The 14512-nt window shown below is 35.4% G+C and overlaps 1 pseudogene; it reads right to left on the bottom strand.

Moving 5' to 3' along the window:
- Positions 1 to 1206: 1206 nt before the first annotated feature.
- Positions 1207 to 1305, bottom strand: LOC129505729 (U6 spliceosomal RNA; annotated as a pseudogene).
- Positions 1306 to 14512: the final 13207 nt, after the last annotated feature.

Below are 14512 nucleotides of genomic sequence, written 5' to 3'. Positions count from 1 at the left end.
AAACCCAAGAACAGAAGCTGGCAGGGCATGGATGGGTTTAGGGATGCGAAGTTTGGGCCGGGAAAGAGACGCCCACGTGGAGATACTCATGGCCTTCTTGCCATAGTAAATGTTCAATGCTCTCAAAACCAAAATTCAGAAGTTTCTAGGGTTTACCATGTAAAAGCATACTTGAGGAAAACATGATGACATTCTGTATATTCATTCTCCACAATGTTTGCCTCCATCCAGATCATTTTAATTGGTAGGGGTCTGCGCTGGGCCCTGTTCTATTCCTATAAGGATCCTGCAGAGTGACTCTGATGACCTCATTCAAACTAATAAGTTTCACTTTCTTCCTCGCTTAAACCCACATCACTTGTCTCTTAAACATCATGGAAAGAGAATGTGGTATTTTAGAAGGTGTTGTGCTGACAGCCCCACAAACCGAGGCTCCACCTAAACGAAAAGGAAGGCTTACGCTATAGCCATTAAATAAAAATCTTCTCTCTCTTCAGTGTCCTCCGTAAGCTACTTAACCCAGCCAGGATGGCATCATGAAATAAATTAAGTGCATTCGGTATTAGGAAAATGCAGACTGCACTGTAGGTATTATTCCCCTCCTTAAGTGTTAGTCCATGAATTTCTTGAGGGCAAAGGCATTGTCATACTCATCTTTGAGGAAGACAATTATACTTACTGTGAAAAAGACAGCATCTAATACAGTGCCTTAGAACATAATAGGTTCTCATTAATTGCTTACTGGATGGTTGGAAATTATTTGGCCCCTGGAACTCAGTTTCAGAGACAAAAGTACATCAGTGGAAAACTTCAGAGTAAGAATGTTTATTAGCCTTGAGTAATTTTTTTCTTTGTCTGAGGAGTATTATCAGGTACCCCAATCCCTGCCTCTGAATTTTTAGAGTTCTTTGGTACAAAGCCGTTACTGTGATTTGGGTATTCAATTAACACCCTCATAACATCAATAGAAGATTCATGGTTCTCTCTCTCTCTCTCTCTCTTTCTCTCTCTATCTCTCTCTCTCTCACCTGCCTTTGTGTTTTATCCACATCCGAGTGACTTGACACAACAGCTTGAGAGAAAGAACCTATTCCAAACCCTCACCAGGGAGTGGGAATGCTGGCGTGTGGCATCTCAGATCAAGTCTCTGGACTGAATAGAGTCAAGGGTCTCACTCCATGGTGACAGGAACATCTTCCACATCTAAAAAATATGGAACACTTCAGGAATTTGCACGTCATCTTTATGCAGAGGTCTTGCTAATCTTCTTTGTATCATTTCAGAAGTTAGCACCACGGTTCTGTTTATATAAATGTTCAAATAGATCCTCATGCTTTTCTCCTGAAAGCCTTTGGAACAAGCCAAATCAAAAGCAAGTGTGTAATACTGTAATAGAAGTTTCTATATCATACTAGATCTTTATATACCTTTATGTTGCCATTATTTCTTCATTGCTATATTTCTGTGATAAAGAGATTTCAATTGCATTGCTCTTCATTGTGTAGTTTATGTCTTTGGTGCTCTGCTTAGGAAGGTTTAAAAGCTGTAAATTTATATACATATTAAACTATGGTTATTTTTATTGTTTTTATTATTTCACATTTTGAATTCAATTTATTTGGAACTGAATTTGATGAGAAAATACAATTTTATATCTGTTTTTCCCCAAACAGCCAATTGTTCTAAAACTACATATTAAAGAATTTAACCTTTATCATTTACTAAACTCCTATATATATTTGAGTCCACTTCTGATCTACTTTGTTTTTCACTATAATAAGTTTCCATAAGAGTGGGAACATTGTCTTATAATCTCTTTGTACTTCTAGAAACTGCAGCAATGCTTAGTCCCCAATAATTATTGAATCAATGGATAAATTCTCCAGTTCACTTAATTAATCCATCAGACTTGCCAAATTTACTGTATAAATATCTCTGCAGTAATTCCTCATCCTTTTTTACCCACAACTGCCCGTTCTCCTTCAGGCCCTAATAATTATGGAGATTCTCCAAAACATCTTACACACAAATGGAATAAGGCTCTAAAATGCAAATCTGATCAAATAACTTCCCTAATTAAAATCCGTGAAGGACTACCCATTTCATCTCATGTTCCATATCTTGGAGGATCACCAAGACCCTGAGCTCAACCAAGTGAAACTTGCCTGTAGCTTTCCAAACATGCCTGGTTGGTTTTTATTTTATTTTGTTTTGTTTTAAATCTTTGCCTTTGTAAAAGCTGCACAGCTTGGTAAGTGCTACAATAGAGATTTGGACAAATTGGACTAGGATAAAAAGAGGAGGTTCTTGAGAATAGAAAAGTAAATGAGCTTTGACCAGAAACAAAGATGCAGACTTATGGAAGAGCATCGGTACTTGTCCTAGGACCAAGGTCTTTGAGAATAACTAAGGGGCAGGAGAAGGTGAAGACACCACTGGGGCCAGATCACTAATGCTCTTGCATGCCATACCACGGACTTTGAGTTTTTCCTACAGGAATGTGGAGTCAAATTTAAATGGAGGAGGTAGCTTGATTACAATTTTTATTTTTGGGAGGGAGGAAAGGTAAGTTTGACAGCAGCCCACTAGAGGGATTGACAGAGAATGAATCTAAAAGCCAGAAGCCATATCTTCCATCAAATAGGTGACATATGATAAGGCCAATAGTTTTGACTCAGAAGAAGGGATACATATGAGGTTAATAAAGAAAATTCTATAAAAATTTGTGACTTATTAGGCAGAAGTGTGACTAAAAGGGATAACTAATGAATTATCTCCTCACCCCCACCCCCAAATCTTCCACTTATTGCCATTTCTGGCTTGACTAATTGGATAGATGGTGATGCTCTTTGCCAAGACGGGAAATTTAGGAAGAAGACTGGTTTAGGGGATTGTGAGGTAGTGGGGGAGAAAGGAGAGACAATATACTTAACATTGGACATGTGGAGAGTTTCCAGAAGGAACAAGCTGGGAAGAGTGTCAAACGCTGCCAACAGGGCAAATCAGATGCAGACAGAAAGTGCCCATTTGGACTTAACAGTGAGAAGGTTTGAGCATTCCTCCTAGAAGCTGAGAAGTTAAGACAGTAAAGACTGTCAGTATGAACTTTTCTAGAAATGAGCTTAGCTGTGAAGGGAAACAGACAGGTAGCTCAGTTGGCTATAGGAGGCACCTGCCCTACACCTTTTATTTTGCCATGGGAATCATGGAAGCTAATATTGTCTCCACTCTGGAGTGGAGGCCTGATACTGTGTCGTGGTTTCCTGGATGACCACTTGGTTCTCAAAGCCCTAACATCTTACAAGTTCTTAATCCTCCGCAGTGTCTATAATTATCCTGGTACTTGGGCAGTAGCATTCAATTACATAGTTGCTAAACTGAATACTGTGGATGGGTGACTCACAGCACTGAACTGGATTATTCAAAATGTCAGTGCCTCAATTTCCTCCTCATCAACAGCAATTACTACTGGAGTTCTTTTAATAGTAAATTGAACATGGAAACATTGTCCTTGCTGTCAAGAAATGTTCACATTCATCTACTTAATGAGAAGGCCAGTCTTCCTTCCTTCCTAGAAATATTATGAGAAGTAGAGGATATATGAGGGCGAATGCACGCATAGTGCGCTAGGACATGGCTAATACATAAAATCTTTTTTCATATGTTATGCGCTCTGGGTAGGTACACCACGAGTCAGCTAACCACACGAGATGCTTTTAGGTCTGGCAAGTGGGATGGAAAGCTCGCTGCATCAGTCTCCTCTGTGAGTGCCTGCACGCTTTCTGGTTTCAGGCTGGAAACGTCCTGTGGTGTGTCTGGCCTGGCCAAACCCAGGAAGTACTGAACTTATTAAAATTTAAAAACAAACCAAAGATGTTTGGAACCTCCCAAAACACTCACGTTGTGTCTGAGGGTGAGGGCTTGGATTCAGTTCTGATTCGACATGAGCACCATACATCAGGAAAACACAAACAGTGCAGGGCAATTTTATGAAAGGGCTACACCCTTGCATTTGGTCTCATGACAGTCTCAAAAAGCAGCTCCTGTCCAGGGCCTAAGGGAATTTTGTGAAGCATTCCATCTTCTTTCGGTTCCTTTTTGTTAGGCTGCCATAGGAATCTGTGCTTGTGAACACACTTTTAAGCAGTTTGACATGAACATTCTGAAACAGAGCTGCAGATACCTTGCCTTGGGCTCTACCAACCTGTGGAGACTGGCATGGTTCTGGCTCTGTATTTGGATGAATCTGGCCTATGGTGGGGCTTGAGGCAGCCCCCAGTCTACTCTATTGCTTATGAAGAGCCAGACCACCCATGGGTAATACACAGGCATCTGTGAATGGGTAATCAGAAGTTGGCTAAATCAAGCTGATGACCAAGAATGAACCTAATGGTCAGAAATTAAGCTTCCGGAACAACATGCAAGGGTGTGTTTGCCTACAAATTATGTTTAGGTCATCAAAAAGAATTATAGAATTATCTAGAGTTGGAAGTAACCAGAACAACTATGTAGCTCCACCCCTCCATTTTTTGCATGAAGGAAGTCAGGCGCGGAGATTTTTATGTGAGTTATCCAAAGTCAATAGCAGTTAGTGATGCAGCCAGAACTAAGAACCCTGAGCTGACCTCTCTCCTTTTCAGTGCTAACACACACACATACACACACACACACTGAACAAGTTATTTTTAAAATAATTTATAGTTCATTAGAAATTTATAGAAATCAGCTCTTTAGTGTATAAAAGGACATCTAGTATATGGATGGCTTCTTTAACTTAGTTCTGACACAACCACTTATATAGTTTGGAAGTTGTAGGAGGCAAAATAAATTATTTTACATAAGAGTATAGAGGCCTTCTAAGGAGGCAATGGACTGAGATCTTCGTCTTCTAAATTAAAAAGAATTAAATTATACTAGTTCACCTAAGGTAGCCCTGTTTAAGGAGAGGAAGGGGCACCTGGGTGGCTTAGTTGGTTAAGGCATCTGACTCTTGATTTCAGCTCAGGTCATGATCTCAGGGTCTTGAGATTAAGACCTGCATCAGGCTCTACACTCAGCTGAGTCTATTTGAGATTTCTCCCTCCTTCTTCCTCTGCCTCTCCCTCCTGTGATCTCACTCTCTCTCAAATAAATAAGCAAATCTTTTTTTTTTTTAAGGAGATGAAGTTATTGAGATAGAATTTACCTGAGACAGAATCTACCATGATGATGTACCAGTAGATAAGCCTGGCATCCAAGGACTGGGAAGAAAATATTGTCCATACCAGCATACCTGACCAAGTCATTCTAGAATCAACTTGTTTTGGGGATGTGGTTGTCCTGATGTATTCATAGAACTTAGGACAATTTTGATTCAGAATGCCCTTAGCTTAGTGTACCATATAGAAAAGAAGCCACCTTCTCAACATTGTAAGGAAGTGATACATTCTGAGCAAAGATCGATTCCAGCAGCGGTGATCTGCGCACAGGACTGCTATCAAGCCACATTTCTGAGAGCAGGCACCCTGCTGTGGTTTTAGTATTCACAACTGCAACAGGTGGGTACAAGGGACTTTCTCAGTTTATAGTTGCAGGCCAAAGACTGCTGGGATTTTTAGGATTTTGGCTTTATCAATCAATGGGGACAGCAATGATGCCATGGTTATTTAGGCTATGGGGTTGGGTAGACACCTTTAGCTTGGAACATGTTGGGGTGACATCAGCATATTAAACTGAAGTTTCTAGCTATACATACTGTCTAAATATCAGAAGAGCGATTTCCTCTAGAAATAAAATATTGAGAATCATCAACATACAGGTAGCATTTTATGCCATGGTAGTAGGTGATACTGATTAGGGAAATTTATAGAATAAGAATAGGAAACAGTGTTGTCAGAGTCCTAGGGAACACTGTTATCTAAGAAACAGAGGAAGAGAGAGCATCAAAAGACACTTAAAATAAATATAGAGAAATAGGAGAACCAGATAGAAGAGTATCTCATAAACCATGGAAGGAAAACCACTTAGAAAATCAATAGTACTAAAATCACAAATAAAAGAAGATATGTTACCACTGATCAAGTAGAAATACAGAATATGATAAACAATTATATGTCAAGAAACTGGACATCTTTGATGAAATGGATAAAGTTGTAGAAAGACAAAATTATCAAAAATGACCCAACAAGAAATAGAAATTTGAATGGTCTATAACAAGTAAATATATTGTGTTAGTAATCACAGAATCTCCCATAAAGAAAAGCCCAGGAACAGATTACTTCACTGGTGAATTCTATCAAATGCTTATAGAAGAATTAATATCAACTCTTCACAAACTCTTCCAAAAAGAAGAGTCAGGTAACACTTCCTAACTTATTCTATGGTTAGTATTATCCTGATATCAAAATGGATAGATATCACATGAAAACTATAGAACAATATCCTTTATGTATATAGATGCGAAAATCCTCAATAAGATACAAGCACAGTGAATCCAGCAGCATAGAAAAAGGATTATATGCCCTGACCAAGTGAGTTTCAACCCAGGAATGCAAGGTTGGGTTCAACATATGAAAATCAATGAATGTAAATATTGCATATTAAGATAAACATCCAACACCATATGATATCTCAATAGATACAGAAAAAACATTTGACAAAATCTAGCACACTTTCATGACAAAAATATACAACAATGAATCACTAAATTCTACCCCTAAAACTTATAACACAGTATATGCTAACTACTTTGAGTCTAAATAACAATTTAAAAAAAAAAATTTAAAAAAGAAAGTCAAGAAGAAAAATACACGACAAACCGGGCATAGGAGGAAATTTCCTCACCCTGACAAAGGACATCTTTGAAAACGTCACAACTGGGCAGCCCCAGTGGCCAGCAGTTTAGCTCTGTCTCTATTTTTTTTTTTTTAAAAAAAAAAAGAAAGAAAGAAAAACTCACAACTAACATCATAATTAGTAGTGGAGACTGAAAGCTTTCCCCTAACAGGAATAAGACAAGGTTGTCTATTCTTAACCATTTCTTTTCAACCTTGTAATGGAGGTTCTAGCCAAGGCAGTTAGGCAGTAAAAAGAAATAAAAGGCATTAGGATCAGAAAAGAAGAAGTAAAACTATTTCTATTTGAGGATGACATGATAATATATATCCTGAAGAAACCACAGAAAAACTATTACACCTAGTAAGTCCAGCATGTGTTGGATACGAGATCAACACATAAAAAAATAATTCGTATCTTTATACACTAGCAATAAATAATCTAAAATGAAATTAAGAAAACAAGTTCATTTACAGTAATATAAAAAATAATATAATACTTAGGAAAAAATTTAACTAAGAAGTATAAGACTTGTATATTGAAAACTACAAAATATTGTTGAAGGAAATTAATTAAGACCTAAGTAAATGGGAAGACATTCATGCTTGTGAATTGGAAGACTTTGTTAAGATGTCAGTACTCCCCAAATTTATCTGTAGATTCAGCGCAATCCCTATCAAGATTTCAACTGCTGTTTTTTTTTTACAGAAATGGACAAATTCATCTTGAAATTGATATGAAATTGGAATGCACCCAGAGTAGCCAAACTATTGTATAAAATAAAAACTAACACACACTTCCCAATTTCAAAATCTACTAAAAAGCTATGGTAATCAAGAGAATGTTGTGCTAGTGTACTGACAGACATATACATCAATGAAAGAGAATTGAGAGTCCAAAAATAAACCATTAACCTGTGGTCACCAGATTTTTATGAGTATGCCAAAGCACTCAATGGTGAAAGAATAATCTTTTCAACAAAATGTTGAAGGTACAAGTGGTTATTCACATGCAGAAACATAACTGGAGCTCATACTTCATACTTTACATAAAAATTAATAAAGCGGCCAAAGGCCCAAATGTAGTGATAAAACCTTTATAATAAAACATGAGAGTGAATCTTCATGACCTTGGATTAGGCAATGGTTTCTTATATATGAAATCAAAAGCATAAGGAGACAGAGGGGAAAAAATAGGTAAATTTAACTTTATCCAAATTAAAAACTTTTGTGCTCAAATAATGCTCTCAAGAAAGTGAAGAGACAATCCACATTATGGGAAAAAGTATTTCCAAATTGTGTGTGTATATATATATACACACACTTACAAACATATATATTTGAAAATCATATATATGTACTATATTATACATATATTTAGTAGTATATGTAAATATATACATGTATATGTATATATACTATATATACTATATAGATATATACACACAATATGTATATAGTACTCTTACAAAATATAAAAAGTATTCTTAGAACTCAACAATAACAGGACAAATAACTCAATCAAAAATGGACAATGAATTGAATAGACATTTGCCCAAAGATGTTCCAATGGCCAATAAGCATTTGAAAAGATGACCACCATTATTAGTTATTAGTGAAATGCAAATCAAAACCAAAACTACTTCTCACTCACTAGAATGGTCATATTTTAACAAAAGAAACAAACAAAAATATAAAATTTGTTGGGAAGAATTCAGAGACATTGGTAGCCTAATATATTGTCAATGGAAATGAAAAATGATTCAGCTGCTGTGGAAAACAATTTAGCAATTCCTAAAAAAGATAAACCTAGAGTTACCATATGACCAAAAAATTTTATTTCTAGCTATATATGCAGAAGAAATGAAAACATATATTCATACAAAAACTTGTACTTAAATATTTTTAGCAGCATTATTCATAACAGTCCAAATGTGGAAACAACCCACATGTTCATCAACTGATGAATGGATAGACAAATGTGATATTTGCATAAATTATTCAATCATAAAGAGGAATAAAGCACTACATCCTACAGAATGGATAGAGCTCGAAAACATCCTCCATGAAAAAAAGCCAGTCACAAAAGCCCATATGATTCCATTTATATAAAAGACCTATAATAGGTAAATCCATAGAGAAAGAAAGTAGATTAGTGGTTGTCAGGGAATGGGGGAGGAGAGAATAGGGAATGACCACTAATTGGTATGGGATTTCTTATTTGGAATGAGGTAAATATTCTGGAATTAGATAGTAGTAATGTTATCCAACCTTGTGAACATACTAAAAACAACTGAGCCTTACAATTTAAAACTGTGAATTTTGTACTATGTAAATGATATCTCAATAAAAATTGCATTGCATTTCTCTGATGACTAATGATGTTGAACATCCTTTCATTGTGTTTATTTGCCTTAAGTATACCTTCTTCGATGAAGTGCTTGTTCAAATCTTTTGACCAGCTTTTATTGGATTATTGGTCCTCTATTTGAGTTGTGTTATGTGTTTGGAATTTTGAAGTTCTTAACAGATGCATGTTTTAGAATTTTTTCTTCCCAGTTCCTGTCTCCTACTATTAATCATCATGTACTCGCTTATTCCATTAAGAGAGATTCTTTATCTTTTGTGTTGACTCCATTTTTCTCATGCATGTATGGTAGAGATTCCATGCAAAAGAGATTGTGAGTGACTGCTAAGCCCCTTTATGTTTGAGACCCCCAGATATTACAAACAAATATGCTGGGCCATATTTAGTTTGTCTTTACAAGTGTGTTAAAATTTTAGCAGAATTTTTCTTACCAGTTTGGATGATGACTATTTCTTCCATTCTTTGCCAAAAGGGAGTTTGGTTATTCTATTTCTCCTTAGTAGTACTTGGTCACTCTAGAATTCAGATCCGTTGCCCTCTGATGGGCTGAAGAAAATATATTATTCAAGTATTTTATTTTTATTTATTTTATAAATTATCCCAGATTTTCCAAATGTTAGTGGAGTGACGTTCACCTGGGACTTTCTATATCATATACAGAAACATAACCTTCCATTTCTCCTTATGTTAATTTCAGTAATTTATTTCTTTCAAACTGTCCATTTCAGCTGTTTTCAAGTTTATTGGCACAAAGCTCTTCATATTTTTTTAATGCCTTCTGTCTGTATGTAGTGATTCATTTCTGATTCTAGTAATTTCTGATTCTCTGCATTTTTTGATCAGCCTACTTACATGACTACCGATTTTAATGATATTGTAAAAGAGCAATCTTTCATTTTTATTGTTTTTCATCTCTTATGCCCTTTAAATATAAAGGGCACAATTTATATTTATATAAATATAAATTGATGTTATGCTTATATATTCATATACTGAAATTGTGTTTATTATGTCCTTCCTTCTAATTTGTAGTTGTTTTATTTCTAGTTTCTTGGACTGTTAATATAGAATTTTCCTCTTTTCTAAAATGAATATTTAAAATTATAAATTTTCCCCTAAATATTCTTATATGTATTGTGTAATTTTCATTCAGTCAAGATATTTTCTAACTGTTTTGTGCTTTCTTCTTTGATCCATGAGTAACTAATAGAGAAGTGCTTTTATATTTCAAAATATTTGAAGTTATTTCAGATATTGTGTTATTTATTTCTAATGGAATTCCATAGAGATGAGAGAACAAACTATCTGATTTCAATTCTTTTAAATTTATTAATATTTGCTTTAAAGTCCAGTATGGATTATTTTGGTGAAAAAATCCATGTGTGCTTCAAAAGGATGTGTATTTTGTAGCTGCTGGATATAGTTTCCAGAAATATCAATTAGGAAAAGATATTGATAACATTGTTCAATGCTTCTAAATTATTATTTTAGTCCTAGTTTCTTTACCAGTACCTACAAGGAGACCATTTTTCACCCTTTGGTTCTCAGGTCTTGCTTTATCTATAAAGATTTATAACTATTTATTTATTTATTTATTTAACTAACACTTATTATGTCCTCTATGTCCTCTGAATTAATTGACCTCTTTATAATGAAAAAGTGTTCCTCTTGATTCTTAGTAATATTCTTTGTTCTCAATGCTAATTTTTCTGATGTTAATATGGCCATTTCAGCTTTCTTATAATTGGTGTTTTCATGGTATGTAATTTTCCTTTTTCCTTCTAACTTATCAATGTCTTTATATTTAAAGTGTTTTTTTTATAAGCAATGCATAATTAGATCCTGATTTTCTATCAGTTTCATGATATCTGACCTCTAATAAGAGTTTTTATGGTTTATATTTAATGTAATTATTAATATGATCAGTTTTAATTCTATCATCTTGCTAGTTAATTTCCATTTGTTCTTTGTCTTTTCCCCTTTCTTCTTCTTCTTTCTTTTGAATTTATTGGCTAATCTTTATTCTTCTACTTTACATTCATAAATGATATATCATCTATACAACTTTTTGTTGTTACTGATTCCTGCATGGTTTGAAAAAAATGAGTCTTTAAAACATTTCAATCTGCTATCAACTAATACTGTTCCACTTCATCTACAATGTGACAATCTTTAGCCCTATATTTATATTTATTTCCTTTCCATCCTTTGTACTAATTTTTGACATAATTTACTGTTACCTGTAAATGTCACAATTCATTGTTTGTTTGCCTTTAATATTTCATTTATTTATTAATGAGAAACACAGAGAGACAGAGACACAGGCAGAGGGAGAAGCAGGCTTCCTGCAGGGAACCCAATGTAGGACTTGGTCCTAGGACCCAGAGATCACGACCTGAGTCAAAGGCAGACATTCAACCATTGAGCCACCCAAGCATCCCCAGTTCACTGTTAATATTTTTGCTTTAGTCAATTATATTCTAGAGAAAGTTTTAAATGAGATAAAATATATTTTTAAGATTTTTATTTATTAATTCATGAAAGACACACAAAGAGAAAGAGAGAGAGAGCAAGGCAGAGATACAGGCAGAGGGAGAAGCAGGCTCCATGCAGGGAGCCTGACATGGGACTCGATTCCGGGTCTCCAGGATCATGCCCTCGGCCGAAGGCAGGCGCTAAACTTCTGAGCCACGCAGGGATCCCTGATAAAATATTTTTTTTATATTTACCCACTTATTTACTAATTCCACCATTGTTTTTTGTATATAAATTTCCAGTTAGTACCATGTTCCTCCTACCTGAAATATTTCATTTAATATTTTTTATAGTGTGACTCTACTGGGGATGATATTCCCAACTTGTTAAAATCTGCCAAATTATTTATTTTGCCTCTAATTATTAAAGTATATTGTTATTGGCTGTAGAAAGATAGGTTAACTCTTTTTTTGTTATTTTAAAGATTTCATTCCACTGTCTTCTGTTTTGCATAGTTTCAGGCAAGAAATGTGTTACAGTTCTTTTTTTTTTTTAAGATTTTATTTATATATTCATGAAAGACACACAGAGAGAAGCATAGACAGAGGGAGAAGCAGGCTCCCTGTGGAGCGTGATGCAGGACTTGATCCCAGGATTCTGGGATCACGACCTGAGCCAAAGGCAGATGCTCAACCACTGAGCCACCCAGGTGCCCCTGTGCTATAATTCTTTTCCTTACTTTTCTGTATATAATGTCTCCTCTGGTGGCTTTTTTTTTTTCTTTAATTAGCAGTTTTCAAAATTCTCTATTTATCCTGCTTGGGTTTGTTGAGACTCTAAGATCTTTAAGTTTATAGCTTTCATTAAATTTGGAAACTTTTTACCTATTTCATCTTCAAATACTTGTTCTCTCTTCTCTCGTCTGGGCTTCTACTTGCACATAAAGTCTCCAACAGTTCACAGAGGCTCTATTACAATTTTTAGTCTTTTTTTCCTCTTTGCTTTATCATGGATAATTTTGCTATATTTTCAAGTTCACTGACCATTTCTTTCACAATTTCTAACTTGCTTTTAATCTCTTAAAGTGAATTTTTAATTTCAGATATTGTATTTTTCATTCTTAGAAGGTCCATTTGGAACTTCTTTTTTGAGAGAGAGAGAGAGAGAGAGAGCACAGGCATGCCTGGGGGGAAGGGGAAAGGGGTGAGGGAGAGGAGAGAGAAGCTTAAGCACATTCCATGCTCAGCACAGAGTCCAAGATGGGACTCAATGTCACAACCCTGAAATCATGACTTGAGCCAAAACCGAATATTGGTTGCTTAATTGATTGAACCACCTAGGTGCCTTTCCATTTGGAAATTTAAAAAACATCTTCCATTTTTCTATTCATTATGCATATGCTTTCTTTTTAAGTACTTGAACATTTTGTTTTTTTATTTTAATTATTTAAAAGATTTTATTTATTTATTTGAGAGAGAGAGTGAGACCGAGAGAGAGAGAGAGAGAGAGAGCACAAGATGGGGAACGGAGGAAGGAAGGAGAGTAGACTCCCTGCTGAGCAGGGAGCCAGATGCAGGGCTTGATCCCAGAACTCTGGGACCATGACTTGAGCTGAAGGCAGATGCTCAACAGACTGAGCCACTGAGGCGCCCCAATTCTTGAACATTTTAAAAATATGTCTATTAAGTGCTTTAAAGTTCTGTTAATTCCATCATCTCTGTCATTTCTGGATGTTTTTTTATTGGCTGGTAATGTGTTACATTATTTCTAGTTTTTCCTGTTAATGTGTCACATTTTCTGCTTCTTTATATGTGTAGAAATTTTTATGGATTGTGTTTTCATGTTCTCAAGTTCTAGATTTTATTGTATTCCTCAAAGACTGTTGGCTTTTGTTCTAACAGATAGTAAATTACTGTTACCAATTTATCATTTGGAGGCTTGTTTTCAAGCTTTTTAAAAAAGAGAATCTAGAGTAGCTTTAAACTAATGGAAGTTTAGTTCTGTTACTAAGGCATGATTTTTCTAGTTCAGGTATTTAACAAGGATGCTCTACTCTGGGTGGTTAGAACTTGAAGGTCTCCCAGATCTGTGCAAACTCTAGGAACTACTTATGACTCCACAATCTTTTTTTTTTTTTTTTTTTTTTTTTTTTTTTTTTTTGCCTAGCCTCATAGGGTTTTATCCTATGTATATGCATAATATTCAGCTGCCATCTAAAAGAGAATCTTTATGCTGATCTTTGGAGCTTTCTCTCTATGGATCTCCCTTTTCTTGGATAGTCTTCCCTAAAAATTCCAGGCATGCTTTCCTGAGCTCTATCTTGCTAATTCAGCAAGTCTGTATGCTTTATTTGGAATAACTCCATCTGGTCCCTACCTCCATAAAGGCCCAGGAAAGCCTGTGAATACAGAACCAGAGCAATTGCAGGGCTCCACTCATTCATTTTTCTTCTCTCAGTGATCAGAGCCTTCTGTTTTCTGTTATCCAATGTATGAAAACCATTGCCGCGCATATTTTTTTGGCTTTTTTGTTGTGTACTGTAGAATGATAATATCCCAATTATTCAACTATAGCAGGAACTCAGTAATTAAATTTTAAAGTTGTCTTTTGATTATAAATCATAAAGCATACTGCTACAAGACAATATTCCATAAGTCTCTGATACTTCTGTATGTTTTGTGAGCAAGGCATGGATTACCTTTTATTCTTCCCACTACGTATTTTTTTTTTAAGATTTTATTTATTTGTTCATGAAAGACTCAGAGAGAGGCAGAGACATAGGCAGAGTGAGAAGCAGACTCTAAGCAGGGAGCCGATGTGGGATTCGATCCTGGGACTTCAGGATCATGCTCTGAGC

The sequence above is a fragment of the Nyctereutes procyonoides genome, unplaced genomic scaffold (genome assembly GCF_905146905.1).
Source record: "Nyctereutes procyonoides isolate TBG_1078 unplaced genomic scaffold, NYPRO_anot_genome, whole genome shotgun sequence".
NCBI classification, from domain to species: domain Eukaryota; kingdom Metazoa; phylum Chordata; class Mammalia; order Carnivora; family Canidae; genus Nyctereutes; species Nyctereutes procyonoides.
The sequence above is the reverse complement of the archived record's forward strand: the minus strand, read 5'-3'. Positions and strand labels throughout refer to the sequence as shown.